This window comes from Meriones unguiculatus, chromosome 3 (genome assembly GCF_030254825.1).
Source record: "Meriones unguiculatus strain TT.TT164.6M chromosome 3, Bangor_MerUng_6.1, whole genome shotgun sequence".
NCBI classification, from domain to species: domain Eukaryota; kingdom Metazoa; phylum Chordata; class Mammalia; order Rodentia; family Muridae; genus Meriones; species Meriones unguiculatus.
The window spans coordinates 143586676-143603464 of record NC_083351.1 but is presented as its reverse complement, the minus strand read 5'-3'; the positions used below and the strand labels follow the sequence as shown (position 1 = coordinate 143603464).

Sequence of the window (16789 nt, the reverse complement as noted above, 5' to 3'; positions counted from 1 at the left end):
ATAATGTAAATATGTGATATGCCGGCTGTCTGAAGGGGTTGAGACCCCCAGGTTGCGAACCACTGCTTTAGTGGGTTGTAGGTTTGAACAAAAGAGAAGAATGTTAGTGCTGACTGCTAAGCTGATCAAAGAATGATGTCTTGCAGAGCAGCCGTTTAAATGTGGAGCCTGAGAAAGGAAGAAAAAATCAACATCATGGCCTAAAGATCTGGGTGATATTTGGTAGGAAGCATTGTCATTTACTGAGCTAAGTCAAAGAAGGAAAAAATGATTTGAATAAGAGGAAATGACAATTATTTGAGCACATTTGAAAGAGAATGACATTATTGATTGACTATTTCCTGCTGATCAGGGAAGTGAAGTTTCTTCAGGTAATTTTGATCTTCTCAGTAAGAATATCTAATTTCTTCCTCTTGTGTCCTTTTGCACACAACCATTGACAAACTGCAACAGACAGCAACCAACAACCTTCAAACAACAACCAGCCTCCAACCAGCCTACCCTTCCTCTCGGGCTCCTGGCATTTATTTATCTTCTGAAAAGTTCCCAGAATTTCAAATGTCACACACTTGTAGAAACTCTCTACAGCTTTCAAAACTACGTCTCTGCCAGAGCACAAGGCAAATCATAGTCAGCTGCTGTGAAACAACCCTATATCCCCATACCTGGTATTAAAAAAAAAAAAACAAAAAAACAGATTTCTATAATTTTTTTTAAATAAACCAAAATTACACAATTTTCACATAAACTGGGATTACAGTTGGCCACCACACCTGCCTGGTTTTTACATGTTTACAGGCAACATTTCTGAGTTTTTTGTTTGTTTGGTTGGTTTTTGTTTTTGTTTGTGTTTTTGTGATTACCCAGCAAGTTTTATCCACTGAGCCATCCTTCTCAGCCTAAGACAAAATTTTTAGATGTATCTTTTGATTACTTTTTAAAATGTTTTTCTTCACAATTTATTCACTGTATATCCCTATTGAAGCCCCCCTTCTCTCTCCCCCAGCTATATTTTTAAGTAGAAGAGAGGTCAGCCGAACTAAGTGCTTCGCAGAGATCAATTAAAAAGATACCAAATTCCCAATGACTCCAGCAAAAAAATACAATAATTACAATGGCTGATGAAGAAAAACTTGTTAAGAAAGTTGTTCTAGAAATTTTTTGGTACTTGGTTATTATACTATTAATTCTTGATGGAAGATGATCTGAATTCCCCGGAACAAATTAGGAAGACAGGGCAATAAAGGTTATCTAAGTGGCCACACATTTTAACAGGGTTGTCAGGAAGCAGCAATGGTTTCTGTGAATATTAAAGAGCCAGCACAACCACCTGCCTAGGGTCTAGGATGGTCAGAAAATCTCTCACTTCTTCCTCCCCCCAAATATAAAGCTGTAGAGGATGCTTCTCCAGATCTATCTTTTCCGTATTGATACCTGGCCATTCTGTGAAGAATGCATTTTCTGTATCAAAGTTAACTTTTTTTTCATTAATTTTCTCACTATACATCAAAATAGAAAACAGAGAATGTAGGGTGTGTGTTACCTAAAAAGAAATATAATTCCTAAGGAAAATAATCCAAGGTAGAGGCTCAATTTATGAGGAAGCTATTATTTTTTAATTAAATTTTTATTTTTTACATTAATTACATTTTATTCACTTTGCATCCCAGCTGTAGCCCCCTCCCCCATTAGCTCCAAATCCCAACCTCCCTCTCTCATCTCCTCCCATGCCCCTCTCCAAGTCCACCAATAGGGGAGGTCCACCTCCCCTTCCATCCCACCCTAGCTTATCAGGTCTTATCAGGACTGGCTGCAATGTCCTCCTCTGTGGCCTGGCAAGGCTGTTTCTCCCTTTTGGGGGGAGGGGAGGTCAAACAGCCAGCCACTGAGTTCATGTCAGACACAGTCTCTCTTCTCCTTACTAGGGAACCCATTTGGATACTGAGCTGCCATGGGGTACATCTGAGCAGGGGTTCTAGATTATATCCATGAATGTACCTTAGTTGGAGTACCAGTCTCAGAAAACACCCCTGAGCCCAGATATTTTGGTTCTGTTGCTCTCCTTGTGGAGCTCCTGTCCTCTCCAGGTCTTACTAACTACCTCTTCTTTCATGTGATTCCCTTCACTCTGCCCAAAGTTTGGTTATGAGTCTCAGCATCTGCTTTGATATACTGCTAGGTAGAGTCTCAGTGAGAGGTCCTCAGTGGTAGGCTCCTGTCCTGTTTCTTATTTTCTCCTTCCAGTGTCCATCCTGTTTGTGTTTCTAAGTGGGGATTGATCCTCTTACCCTGGTACAACTGGTTTGGAAATCTATCTGGCGCTTTCTTGGACAATTAGGAATAATGCTTCTTCGGGATCCAGTTATACCACTCCTAGGCATATATCCAAAATATGTTCAATTACACAACTAGGACATTTGTTCAACCATGTTCATAGCAGCTTTATTCGTAATAGCCAGAACCTGGAAACAACCCAGATATCCATCAATGAAGGAATGGATACAAAAATTGTGGTACATTTACACATTTCTTTAGCTATTGCTAAAGAAACTTATCCTGATGTAATAGAAAAGTAGCTTAGTTAATAGAGTGCTGGTATCCTGGCATGAGGTTCTGGATTAAATTCTCAAAAATACATTGTGGCTGGTGTCTGTAATCCAAGAAGATCCTCCAGACACAGAAGGATCAGATGTTCAAGATCATCCTTGTCTGCTTAGTGGGTTCAAGGATAGCCTGGGATACATGAGATCTTGTATCAAAAACAGACAAACAGACAAAACAAAACAAATCCAAAACTACACACCTTAGGAGAGAAAAAAATTCAGAATTCCAATTCTATGTTTTCTCTTCATCCCCCTAGCAAACCCTTGAAATGTTACAAATGGAAATGGATGTATTATTTTGTACTGTAGCAAAAATATGTTTTGTACAGTTTTTGTTGACATTGTTTTATTATATGGACGTTCTTCCAGAGTGACCCACTGTCTATAAAGGTGAAGAAAAACAAGCTTGTGCATTTTTCTTTCTTTAATACATTTTTATTTTAATTAAATTATTTCATCATTTTCTCCTTCACTTTCTTCTTCCTAATCTTTCCCATGCCCCACCCCTTCTTACTCCCTCTCAAATATTGACCTCTTTTCTAGGATTATTTTAGACAGATAAATAGATGGATAGATAGATGATAGATAGATATGTAAATATATATGTATATTGTGTCTGTTTATTATATATATGTATATATACATACATGTTAATATATGAATATAATTTGCTGAATTTGTTTCATGTTTCCATTTCTAAAGGGGGAAAAAAAGCAACAAAAACAGAGCTGTCTGGTGAATTGCGTCTGTCTCAATCCTGCCCTCTTGTGTGAAAGTGTAGCAAAGCAACTCTTACTTTAAATTGAAATACTTTGTAAACAGGACCATTTGCAAATGCTGCTTTTATTCTGGATGCCAAAGATTACATTAAAGGACCCCTTGTCACCATGAAGATCACTCAGAACTTTTAAAAATCATTCTAAAAGTTTAAATTTAATTTCAAAATACCTCTGTAGAAAGACTGAAGAGTTCATTTGAAAGTACAAATAGTTGCATCAGTATAAAATAAATATCATCAATAATTCTTTAGTGCACAGTATTCAATTATTGATTCTGTTTGCCTGCCTCAAGCTTCTCCTTAGCATCTACTGGTAAAATATTTAGGATACACTGACTTAGTTTTATGGACATTATTTACAAAAGTACATTCTTCACCATAAAACCTTGTGATGTTTCATTCCAAAGCTCTTATTTAAATTTAGTTGTCACTGAGAAACTCCAGGCTATAATTTCACATTTTATAACCCCAGGAAAACTCTCCTTATTAAATTACAGACAAGAGACAGTGTTTTATTCTGTTATTAAAATTGAAATTCCCCAAATCTCATTATATATTCTTACCATCTGCATTTTTATGATTGTTGTCTAAAGACATTTTCATGAAGTCTCAGCACTGATATAAATTTCCCAAATTTTACTATCTGATTTTGGGGCTTTTCAGAACAAAAGTTTTTTGTCTTAATTTAAAGGAACAGTGGCTCAGTCCTGATGCTCGAGTATAAGTGCTTATCATATGGCTTAGAATAGGTCTCCCCATCTTGAATATGGATACAATAAAATGTAAGCCACAGCAGAAGATTTGGCAGAATTAGATTTTAATAAAACACTTCAGTCAGTAGAAACTTACTGTAGCCTTCGATTATAAAACAAATGCTGCTTCTCTATTGGAAGTTAAATCATATCTGTGACGTGGGACACTGTCCCTTCATTTATGAGCCTGAAGACTTGTGTGCACTTCTCACTTAATCAATGACCTGTTTTTTTTTTTTTTCTGTGTCTTAATTGTCTTAATGTGAGAAGTCTTTATTATATTTCAGTTTTGCACACAGAGGTCACACCAATCTCTTTTCCATTGCTATAAAAATTACCTATGCCACATAGTGTATAAAGGCCGGTAGTTTTTGGAGATCAACATTCTAAAATGAAGTGGTTCTAATTTGTTATGGAGTCTGGTGGAGCCTTACAACAAATGGAATCATAACAGAAGCAAGTGTTAGAAGGATCACTAGAAGAGTGGGAAGCCAGAGAACAGGGGCCCTTGCTTTCGCTTTTATATCATTCTACTCTTAAAAAGATATAATAGTCCACAAGAAAAATGGTGGTTCCATCTGAAGGTAATGTCCATGATGACTTCCTTTCTGACTAGACCCTACCTCCAATGCATTACAGAAGACTTGCAATTGCTATAGAAATTTTATAAAATCATCCACTCAAAAGCTCAGTTACATTAGAAAGGGAATGATTGTCAGGAGGAAAAGAATTATATCTATTTTATTATCAGTATTTTAAAAGATGTCTAATAAGGATCAGTATAAAATCATTTCCTGAAACAATTTGGGCTTCAGTGTTGCCTGCACAATGTCCTCTTAAAAAAAAAAACAAACTAAACAATACATATACATGCTGGACACCTTGTCTTAGGATATATTACTTCTCTTATGCCAGTCCAAACTCTTGAAGCATTATCCTACAGCTCAAAGGTTCTCTAAGACCGATATTTCTCTGGACCTTACAAATGTTTTAATGTGTTGTGATTCCCAGAAAATTATCACATGTATAAAACATATTGCATATGCATATATTTGTGGTGGGTTAAAGGTATCTATATCAGGCTAGTAAAAAAATGTGTTGCTTCTGCACATTACATAATTCAGACAAAAATTTAGACAGTATTAAGAAAGATACTTCTAATTTATGTGGCTTCTAAGTAATATAATTTTGTTTTTCTCAAGATATTTTGACTTGATTCCATGAATTTAATGATCTTACAATGCTTCATATTCAATATGACTTTAAGTAATTCCTAATAATGACTTTTCAATGAAAATCTCTTTGTTAAAGGACAAAAAGTTGTAACAAGCTGGAAAAACTGTATTTGTTTTGACCAACTACAGTGACATTTTTAAAATCCAGTAGAGACAGACTCACCAACTTCCTTATTTACTTGCTGACTAAAACAACTGAAAAACTGAATAAGGGGGACCAGGAGATGGCTCTGTGAGTCAGAGTACTTGATGAAGTAGTATGAGGAACTGAGTTTAAATTCCAGAATCCATATAAGAAAGCCAGTCCTGGCCACATGAACATGTGAAACCTCAGCACTATGATGGAGCAGAGACAGACAATCAAGGGAACTTCCTGGCTGCCAGCCTAGCTCAGGCTCAGAAAGACCCCCATCTCAGGGCAATAAGACGGAAGTATGGCACCCAACCTCCCCTTCCTTCCACACACACATTCACCAAAACCACACGATACACTCCCGTAACACATCAGAAATTAAACTGAAATTTAAAAATGAAGATGATTATAGCACATTAAATATAGGTAGTCTGAACTGAGACTGTACAGGAGAGCCACAGCACTGTACTGTTCTGCTGTGGCTTAGTCTGGCATGCAGTGTTGAGAGATATTAACCCCTTCCCCAGAGGTGTGAGTTCTTAGCCTCATGGGACCTGACTGTTCAGTGAAACAGTTGATTGTGATAAAGCAAGCTTGACACTTCTGTCTCTTGTTGTATCAACAGAAAAAACCGTGAGTGTTCGGCTATGTAATGTTAACTATATTTTTTTGCCCTATAATTATTGCAGTGGTATTATTTAACCTGCTATCACAAATAAGACACAGACACCTGTTAGATTTTATAACAGCCTTATTACCTTGGGCCAGGCAGGTATTTTTTACCTACGCTGTCTCAATAACCTCTCCATCTGTCTTCCAGCTCCCATCCAGTGACATCTGCCTTGACCATCCTAATCTGGGCCACCTTCCATCCATCATCTTATAAATATGAGCTTATATTGTTTATCTTGGTGTTTTCTCCATCCACACCATACTTGGAGTCCTTCCTCCTGGTCCACATGGCTCCTTCTCCACAATAACCCATGGTGGAGTCCTCCTTCCTCCTCTCTTCCTGTCCCTCTGTTTCCAGTGATTCTCTTGAACTCCATAGCCTGAGAACTTTAGCCACACCAAGGTACAGAATTAGACATAGATCTTCCAATCAGGTAAAATGTCTTAGGTAGGTTTACAAAACAAGGATAGGGGTAACCAGATCTTGAAGAGCAATAATTAGCATCAACATAAAGCTTCAGAGCAACCCCCAACAGTCATTGTACCACACATTAGTTCCTATACATTCATGCTACCCACTTTGGTTTCTCTGCCATGATGTGGTTCAGCGCAAGCTCTCAAGCAGAAGATAAGCAGATGGTGGTGCCATGGTCATTTATTTTCAGTCTACAAACTGTGGGCTGTAAGCTTTTTCCTTATATGCTGTCTAGATGCCTAAGAGCAATATAGTGGGAGAAACAAGAATAAAATGGAATAAGATATCAGCTATATGCTGTTTTTGTAAAGAGGTCCAAACACACACTCATGAATAGGGTAGAAGAAAAAGAATGGAAATACAGCATGTGAACAGTAATCAAAAGAGAGGTGGACTGATTAACAGCAAATCAGATCTCAAAACAATGAATATCAGTTTGGATGTAAATAGGATCCTTCTCTGAAAGGAACAGGCCAGCTCTACAGGTTTCTTTGTAAATTCTATACCCCATGATAAACTGAATTCTCCCAGTACTTTTCCAGAAAGCAGGAGGAGGAGAGGGTAAATCGAAATAAGACCCCACCCCATTGCAAAGGAATGTGAAAGGTCTCCTCCCTGCTGTGGAGGAGGGTCCAGATAACTTTGCCTGGTAGCCAGTCCAGACATCATAGCTCCCCCACCCACATCAGGCAGGACCAGATGGACTCGGCACCTAGAATGAACCAAACATTTTAAAAGTCAACTACTCTACCCAACCCAGTGTGGCCAAGCTTGCAACCTCTGAGATTCCCCGCACTCTTTCCTTTAAAAACCTCAGTCTTCTGTCTCTCCTGGCTGGTTCCTTGCTGGTTTTGTGGGGGCAGCCCCATCTTACAATGGCTTAAATAAACCTCTTGCTATTGCATCGATAATCCAATCTCCTCAGTTCTCGTCATCCGCCTCTGGAAATTGGGGGCCCCCTTAGGCCTAACATTCTCAATCCATTAAGTCAGCATAGTTAACAAACATTTATGTATCTGATGACAGGACATTAGAAAGCAGGAAACAAATAGAAAAAAATAAATACATGATAAATTTTAACAGTTTTCTTAAATGGTAAAATAACTGATTTAACAACTGTATTAGTCAGGGTTCTCTAGAGACACAGAACTTATGGAATGAATATACATGGAATTTATTGGCATGATTTCCAGGCTGCAGTCAAACTAATCCAGCAATGGCTAACTGTGAATGGAAAGTTGAAGAATATAGTAGTTGCTCAGTCCTGCAGGCTTGGTATCTCAGCCAGTCTTCTGTATATGCTAGAATCCTAAAGAATTAAGCTCCAATGCCAGTGAAGGAATGGATGTGCTAGCAAGGTGAGGACAAGCCGGTAGAGAGCAATACTTCCCTTCTTCCATTGTTCTTACATAAGTTTCCAGCAGAAGGAGTGAGCCAGGTTAAAGGTGTCTTCCCACTTCAAGATCTTGATCAGAGTCATGCTGTCTTCCCTCCTCCAGATTCAGATCACAAATGTGCCCTCCATTTCTGGATTATTGTTTCTTCCAGATATAGTCTAGTTGACAACCAAGAACACCTATCACAAAAAAAACATTATGGCTTTGGAAATGTGTACACTGTAAACCCTAAATAGCATATATTAACATGGAGATTTAGTTAGCTACCCAAAACTTATAAAAAAAAATAGTGAGGCTATTTTACAAAGACTCAAAAAATAATTCTAGAAGAGGGTACTATACTTCTTAACTAATTCTATGAAGCCAATACCACCTAGATGCACAGTAAGCCAAATATGGTACAAAAATTATATACATAATTTTAAAATATCCTCTATAAATACTAAACTTACTTGTATATTAAAAGATTCTTCATTATCAAACAGTATTTATCACAAATACACAATCAATATAAATTATATTTCATAAAATAGAACAAAAGATCATACAGGTGATTAAATTGGCCTAGAATGTTTTCTGCCTCTGAAACTTACTGCTGAATAAGCTCACCCTTTCTAGCTCTTTCTCAACTCTGGCTGGCTGGTTCAACTCAGCTGTTTTGGCTCAAACTCCTGTCCAAGATGACTGATTCAAGCTGGCTTCTCTCAGCCTCTGACTGAATTGCTCTGCTTAGCCTCATACTACCTCCAGCAATCTATTCTAATTTTCTACCTCCTTCTCATGCCCTGTCTTCACTTGTATCTACCTTCGCTCTTCAACCTTTCTCTGTAAAACTCTCTTGGTAATACTGCTCATGTTCCTCCCCCTCTCTCTCTCTCTGTGTGTGTGTGTGTGTGTGTGTGTGTCATTGCTTGTCTTCTCTTGAGAGCTGGTATATCCTATTCTGTCAAATCTTTCCCTGATTCCTCCCTTTAGTCATTTTGTCTACCGCTCAATTAGATATTGCTTTCAAATTTGGGTGCTTCATTCTACAAATTACCATCATTGTTTGGGATTAAAGGGGTGTACTATGGGTGTTTCTGCCAGAGGGATTAAACATATGTGCTAACAGAGTGTCTGTATTCCATCCAGAGTAACAATATTGCTGGATTAAAATCATTCTACAAAAATAAATAAATAAATAAATGAATTTAATGAAGAAAGTTTAGGATGTTTGCACTTAGAGAAAAAGAGATTACCTAAATTTTAAGAGAAGCTAAGTTAATAGAATGGATGCCTTGTGCTCATGATTTACTTAGCTTTTCTTAAAATTTCAGCTATTTTTCCCATTGTCATGATCAAAATGTCTGAGAGAATAAATAAAATGATAAAAGGTTTATTTTAGTTCACAAAATCCAACATGATGGCAAGAAGTTGTGTGCAAGGCTGTTCATTTCATTGTAGACAAGAAGGATAGGAATGAGAAAGAGACAAGATACCACTAAGGAAATACCCCTAATGACACATTTGACCCAGTGAAATCCCACCTCCTAGGTTTCTAGAACGTCACTAGCTAGAGAGATATTCATATCTAAGTAATAAACACAGGTGGTACAGTACTCTTTATATTGATATGCACATTCAAAGCAATTACTGTAAAATCCCTAGGACTTTTTCTTCTTTTCAGAAAGGCTCACAGCTGCTCCTGTAATACATATGGAAATATAAGTCATCCTAAGTTGTCTAGTCAAAACAATCTTCAGAAAGAACAACCATGGAAGATTCACATTTCCATATTTTAATTCTTACTAGAACACTATCATAAACAACACATTGTCATAAAGACAGACACACAACTCAATAGAATAGAATTGTGAGTCCATGTATCTATGACCAAGAGATTTTCAAACAGTGTATCAAGACCATTTAATGGAAAAAGAATCATCTTTTCAATGCAAGTGTGCAACAACTAAGCAAAGGAGCTTATTTGTATCCTTACCACATTTTATGTTTAGCAATTAGATAAAAGATTTAAATATAAATAGCTAAAACTATCAATTTTAGAATGAAAGTCACATGTAAATCACCTTGCCCATGAATTTGCTAATCTTCTTAGGCAGTATACCAAGATCACTAGACAATGAAAAAAGATAGACAAATTTTATTCCATCTAATTTTAAAATGCTTTAAACATTTTACCAGGACATTAGCAGGAAGGTGAAAAGATATACTGTAGAATGAGAAAAAAATATTCACATATTCAGAATCTGATAAGGATCTAGCACTGATGATATATTTTAAAACAAACAAAAAACCACTTACTGTGTATGGTGGCACAATCTTGCAGTCTCAGAACTTGGAAGGCAGAAGCAGCTTACTTCTGTGAGTGTGAAGCCAGACTCCTCTCTAAACTGGACTCAAACCAGGAATACATCGTGAGACCCTGTCTCAAAAAACAAACAAAAAGTGATTACAATAAAGAAAATACGTAATTTTAAAAGTAACATGAGATGTGAGCAGGTAGCTCTTTAAAGCAGATGTAGAAACAGCCAATAATAACAGAAAAGTAAAAGATGTTCAGTCATTAGTCTTTGGGGAAACTTGGATCAATACCACCACATATTACAATCTGTGGCTGAGGTTTTGTTCCTATATACTGTGTGACAAGACTTTTCCAAGGGAGATTCATACACACATCTACTCACTCCAGATAGGGAGCCCATGGAAGAGCAAGTACAGATGCCATCAAAATACAACTTGGTTTTATTGGTGGTACTGATAGGAAGCAAAAATGACTTAAGCCCAGCTGCATTACCAAGGCCCATCCCAGCATATATGACAGCTTACAGAAGCTGGGAAGCTGGAGCACGCTGCACAACCTTAAGGAGGCTCAACAGACTGAAGAGTGTCCTTTCTAAGTGACTCTGTTGGTCTACACATCTTCAAGGTAGCTTGACTGGTTCTTGCTTCTTCCAGGCTTCTGGTCTGTTCTCAGAGTGTTCTTTGCAGTTTGACTCCTCCAAAAGTCTTCTTTGATCGGGACACGGCTGGGATACAGAGTTAATAAAATGTAAGTGATAAAAAAAAATAAAGTAATAAAAAAAAAAGTCTTCTTTGCACTGGGTTTGCCTGAGAGGTACTCTTAACAGTCTTTAATATTTATTCTTCGGAGGGAAGGGTTTAGTGAATCTGGTCAGTTTCAGGTACTTCTTGAAGCTATTTTGAGTTAATAATTTTCTTTTTTGTTTGTAAATTTTTCTTTGTATTTGGTTGCTTTTATATTGGAATATGTTTATTATACAGTGGTGGTATAATGTTCTTTTGAAATACATACAGTCAAATGCAGATTTCTCCCCCTGCTCCCACTCTCTGATTTCAATCTGGATATTTCATTGTGATACTTATTCTGAGCATCCTGTCTCAGTTGTGTGTAAACAGGCCACAATAAAACAACTAGCCACAATGTTGTGCAAAGGGAGGAACCAGAGGACAGGAAAGAGGGGAGGAGCCAGAGGGTAGGAAATGAGAGGGAGAGAACGGGTGAGATGGAGCTAGGAGAACAGAGCTGGAGAAGAGATCTTGGAGGACGTGGAACATGAACCAAACCTAAGATTTCACAAAATGCAAGTATAATGTGGGAAATCTAAATGTTAGGAAACTATGAGGGCTTGGAGGTTTAGGAGAGATTAACTATTGCCCAACATTGTGTTCTAGGTTAATTAAATAAACCCAGTCTCTGTGTGGTGATTTGGTTATACAGCTGTTTAGGATTAACAGCAGCATTACTAAAAGATAATTATTAGCAAATATTAATCGCCACTTACAACAACAGAGTAATAGTTTTTATAAAGATATTTTCATACAAGTATACCCCAGGAGCCAAGATGGTGACTAGCACACACAGTTTCTGAGCGGTGGGATACCTGATCTTCTGAGTTGGAGAATGGAAGGACCCCCAACCCAGGAAAACCACAGCGAGGCTTTCTGAACACCAGGGAACATCGCAGGAGGTGAAAACTTTGGCCTCCGGTCACCCGGAGACTTGCTTGGGGAAGGAGAGAAACGATCCTTTGTTCTTGCGGCACTCCCTTCCCCCAGACCTCCTTCCTCCTCAGCACAGCGGCACAGCGGACTCATCTTTCTCAGCGCAGACTTAACTGCCTGGGGTATACAGCCGCTGAGACGGAGCCCCAAGCACTTTAGCGGCAGACAAAAGCCAGCAGTACGTGCCCCGGAGTCCCAGATTCGCGCAGCGGCTGCACCATCCTCCCAGGGCGCGAATCTGCTAGACACCATACTAGCTCTGACTGTACGGCCCACCCAATCCCACAGTGACAGAGAATACGCTATATACTCACCAAAACTAGGCAGAAACATCATACAACCTGGACACACCAGGTGCTGGGCCTCCCAAGCTTGGAGAGCACAACGAAGAGATCCCAGGACTTCCCAGAAAGCATTGGGACTAGCAACCCAGTCTCCAGTTACAGCGGGATGTGGCAGCAGAGCAGCACTGAACTGGCGGGGCACCACAGCCCTCCAGTTTAAGACTAACCAGGGCCAAACCAGAGAACAGAGAGCCTGGTTACCCCATCCCTGCTGAAGTGACCACCCTGAAATCTCCAGCTGCAGCAAGACCTCAGAACCTGGCAGTGACAGCAGCACAGAACTGGCGGAACACATCAAAGAAGCAGGGCCAAACCAGAGAGCAGAGAGCCCCAGATACCAAGATCTCTGCCAAGAGACCTGCCTGTAAGTGAGTGCACCCTTGAGAATCTGCAGATCCCGGGTCCTTCTAAATCAGAAGCCAGGCATCGAACCCCCCTCCCACCCACATCATTTGGGAAACAGAGGGGCACTAGGGACATTGAAGTTCCTGCCCTGTGGGTCTGATTGAGGAGTTAAGACAGTTAATGCCAGAAATTGCACTGCGATCATCATTAGCGCCTGCGACATATACAGTGCAGAGCCCCTCCCACACACTTAAGGGTTCAACATTAGCCATCACCCTGTCCCTCGAAAAACTCATCCACGCACACTTACACACACAGACACACACGCGTGCGCGCACACACACGCTTGCATTTGCCCCGTTTGCGCCTGCGTACTTTCCTCCCACAGGTACAGCTAGTCCTCAGCACACGCTGAGAGTGCTCAGCTTCCTGAAGAACTCTCCAGACACCAGAGAGACAGCACCAGTCTGATCTGCAGAATCCAAAAACAAACAGGGAAGGTTTCAGATAAGCCAATGGCCAGAGGTAGGCGAAAGAACACTTCCAACATAAATCAGGACATCATGACTTTACCAGCAAACCCCAAAATCGATGGATACACCAATTCAGCAGAAGCACAGGAAAATGATTTTAAAGCCATGCTTGCCCAATTATTTGAGGCTCATAAGGAGGAAAGGAACAAGTCTTTCAAAGAGATGGCCAGTCAATTGGAGGCAAAGAAAGAAGAAATAGACAATATCCTTAAAGAAACACAGGCAAACATAGCCAAGCAAATAGATACACAAGTAGAGGAAAAATTAGTGGCATATAAGAAGGAAATGAAAAACGAAATAGAGGCCATCATAGAGAGACAGGAATCCAAATTCAAACACATGAAAGAAATGGTGCAAGGCATGAAAACAGAATTAGAATCAATAAAGAAAACACAAAATGAGAAAACCCTTGAGCTGGAGAACTTGGAGAAAAGATCAGGAACCACAAAAGTAAGCATCACCAACAGAATACAAAAGATGGAAGAGATAATCTCTGGAGCTGAAGACACACTTGCAGAAGTGGATACTTCTCTCAAAGAAAAAGTAAAATCAGAAAAGTTCCAATCACAAAATATCCAAGAAATCAAGGATGCTATGAAAAGACAAAATCTAAGAATAATAGGAATTCACGAAAAAGAAGACTCCAGACTCCAAGGTCCAGAAAATATTTTCAAGAAAATCATAGAAGAAAATTTTCCCAACTTAAAGAAAGAGGTGTCCATAAATATACAAGAGGCCTACAGAACTCCAAATAGACTAGACCAGAAAAGAAACACATCACGTCACATCATAGTCAAAACACTAAATCTACAGAACAAAGAAAAGATATTAAAAGCAGCAAGGGAAAAAGGCCAAGTAACATATGAAGGTAGACCTATCAGAATCACACCGGACTTCTCATCAGAAACTATGAAAGCCAGAAGGGCCTGGGCAAGTATCATGGAGACTCTAAGAGATCACAAATGTCAACCCAGACTACTATACCCTGCAAAGCTTTTAATCAACATAGATGGAGAAAACAAAATAGTCCATGACAAAACTAAATTTACACAATATCTACACAGCAAACCATCCCTACAGAAGATACTAGAAGGAAAACTCCAATCCAATGAAAACAAATTCACCCAAGAAAACAGGGCATACAGATAATATCCCAACAAAAATGAAAAGAAAACAAGCAATGAAACAGGGTTAGATCATCGACTCCATTACAAAAGGAACTAACATGCATTGGTCACTATTATCTATCAATATCAATGGACTCAACTCACCAATAAAAAGACACAGGCTAACAGAATGGTTAAGGAAACAGGATCCAACATTCTGTTGCATCCAAGAAACACACCTATGCAACAAAGACAAACACTACCTCAGAGTAAAGGGCTGGAAAACTGTTTTTCAAGCAAATGGTTCCAGAAAACAAGCTGGAGTAGCCATCCTAATATCTAATAAAATAGACTTTCAACCCAAGTTAATCAAAAAAGATAAGGAGGGCCACTATATTCTCATCAAAGGAAAAATCCACCAAGAGGACATCACAATCTTGAATATCTATGCCCCAAATACAAGAGCACCGACATTCGTAAATGAAACATTATTAAAGCTTAAATCATACATTGATCCTAATACCTTAATAGTGGGAGACTTCAACACTCCACTCTCACCAAGGGACAGGTCTACTAGACAGACACCAAATAGGGAAATAAAAGCACTCACAGAATCCCTAAATCAAATGGACCTAATAGACGTCTACAGATCATTTCACCCAAACTCAAAAGAGTACACCTTCTTTTCAGCACCGCATGGAACCTTTTCCAAAATAGACCATATAGTGGGCCACAAAGCAAGCCTCAACAGATACAAAAGGATTGAAATAATCCCTTGTATACTATCTGACCACCATGGACTAAAGCTCAACCTCAACAACAACAGAAACAACAAAAAGCCGACACGCACATGGAAACTGAACAACTTACTACTCAATGACAGCTGGGTTAAGGAAGAAATAAAGAAAGAAATTAAAGACTTCCTAGAATTCAATGAAAAGGAAGGCACAACATACCCAAATTTATGGGACACATTGAAAGCAGTGCTCAGAGGAAAATTTATAGCACTAAGTGCCTACAAGAAGAAATTCGTAACATCACATACAAACAACTTAATGGCCCAACTGAAAACCCTAGAAAAAAAAGAAGCAGATACACCCAAGAGGAGCAGACGGGTGGAAATAATCAAACTAAGGGCTGAAATCAATCAACTAGAAGCAAATAAAACTATCCAAAGAATCAATGAAACAAAAAGCTGGTTCTTTGAGAAAATCAACAAGATAGACAAACCCTTAGCCAAACTAACTAAAAAGCAGAGAGAAACTATCCAGATCAGCAAAATCAGAAATGAAAATGGGGACATAACCACAGACATTGAGGAAATCTAAACAATTATTAGGTCATACTACAAAAGCATATATGCCACAAAATTTGAGAATCTAAATGAAATGGATAATTTTCTTGAAAGATTCCATCTACCAAAACTAAGTCAAGATCAGGTAGAAAGACTGAATAGCCCTATATCTCCCAAGGAAATCAAAGCAGTCATTAACAGTCTCCCCTCCAAAAAAAGCCCTGGGCCAGATGGCTTCAGCGCAGAATTCTACAAGACCTTCAAAGAAGTGCTAACTCCAATTCTCCTCAAGCTATTCCACAAAATAGAAACAGAAGGAACACTACCAAACTCATTCTATGAAGCCACAGTCACCTTAATACCTAAACCACACAAAGACCCAACAAAAAAAGAGAACTTTAGGCCTATCTCTCTTATGAACATTGACGCAAAAATACTTAATAAAATACTTGCAAACCGAATCCAAGAACACATCAAAGATATCATCCACCATGACCAAGTAGGCTTCATCCCAGGCATGCAAGGGTGGTTCAACATACGGAAATCCATCAATGTAATCCACCACATAAACAAACTGAAGGAGAAAAACCACATGATCATCTCCTTAGACGCTGAAAAAGCATTTGACAAAGTCCAACACCCATTCATGTTTAAAGTCTTGGAGAGATCAGGGATACAAGGCACATACCTAAACATAGTAAAGGCAATATATAGCAAGCCTATAGCTAACATCAAACTCAATGGAGAGAAACTTAAATCAATCCCACTGAAATCAGGGACAAGACAAGGCTGTCCATTGTCCCCATATCTCTTCAACATAGTACTTGAAGTCCTAGCCAGAGCAATAAGACAACTAAAGAAGATCAAGGGGATACAAATCGGAAAGGAAGAGGTCAAAGTGTCACTATTTGCAGATGATATGATAGTATACATGAGCGACCCCAAAAATTCAACCAGAGAACTCCTTCAGCTGATAAACACTTTCAGCAAAGTGGCAGGATACAAAATCAACTCAAAAAAATCAGAAGCCCTCCTATATACCAAAGACAAAAAGGCTGAGAAAGAAATTAGGGAAACAACACCCTTCACAATAGCCACT

The 16789-nt window shown here is 38.8% G+C and overlaps 1 long non-coding RNA gene across 1 annotated transcript in view; it reads right to left on the bottom strand.

Moving 5' to 3' along the window:
- Nucleotides 1-3517: 3517 nt before the first annotated feature.
- Nucleotides 3518-16789, bottom strand: part of LOC132653166 (uncharacterized) — an 18889-nt gene continuing 5617 nt past the window's right edge. Inside the window, exons 2-4 of the long non-coding RNA XR_009590904.1 lie at nucleotides 10872-11071; nucleotides 10347-10467; nucleotides 3518-8224 (exon numbers count right to left, since the gene is read on the bottom strand). This is a non-coding gene — a long non-coding RNA (uncharacterized LOC132653166). The remainder of the gene's footprint in view (nucleotides 8225-10346; nucleotides 10468-10871; nucleotides 11072-16789) is intronic.